Consider the following 945-nt stretch of genomic DNA (forward strand, 5'->3'; position numbering starts at 1 on the left):
GAAAGCGAGCCTTGAAGATTGCCGCCTCCAAGTCCCGTTTCGAACTCTTCTATTTGAGTCTTTATGAATCAAGCCTTAATGGTTTTAGCCACCAAGTCCTGTTCAGACTCATCCTAATTAAACAATAGATCTTATTTATTATTTTTTTATTATATTATTATTATTATTTTTTTTTTTTAAATACTCACTAACTAATCTAGGGTCGAAATCTAGAGAGAGAAAATGTGATAAATAATCTAAACCAGGCGTTACCTTCCAGACCTGTCTGAAGAATCCGATCCCATGTATTACAAGCCCCAAGACAAGCGGTTATGTCAGGTTTAGTGTTGGAAATCAGCTTTGGTTACTTCATACGGTTCAAGGTAAGTGTGTAGTTGATAGGTTGATCCGCTTTAGCATCTTTAGTGCTATCTGCAATCAGTAAATCTAAAATGGTGCTAAAAATTGGTTAGATATTCATGTTTAAATCAATATAGGATTATAGTCCCTATTTTCAATAGCTAAGCATAATTTATTTGAAATTCCTTTTTACATAAGAATAAAATAAATTAAATTAGTAAATCTCCTCCCAGACTTAAATTACACTGTCTCAGTGTAACTCACCCGGAGTTATGATAAATAGTTTATAATGTACGAAATGTAACAAGTAGGTAAGATACATCTGACCGGATTAGATATCGATCGATGTGTAAGTGTTTCATCGATCGTCGTGTGGTTGTCTATGTCGAACGATGTCGATGTCTCGTCGTCAGTCGATATTCAGGTCCTCCTACTTGGGTCTCCTAAATCTGAAAGAAATAAAACGAAAGAAATTAAATGCTAGCTGATAAAAAAACCAAAGTAAAATACCTAATAGTGGGTTGCCTCCCACTCAGCGCTTGGTTATAGTCATTTAGCTTGACTGTGGTAGTGATTGGCTATTGTGTGGAGAAGCAGCTGCTTGTT

The sequence above is a fragment of the Brassica oleracea genome, chromosome C5 (assembly GCF_000695525.1).
Source record: "Brassica oleracea var. oleracea cultivar TO1000 chromosome C5, BOL, whole genome shotgun sequence".
Lineage (NCBI taxonomy): Eukaryota > Viridiplantae > Streptophyta > Magnoliopsida > Brassicales > Brassicaceae > Brassica > Brassica oleracea.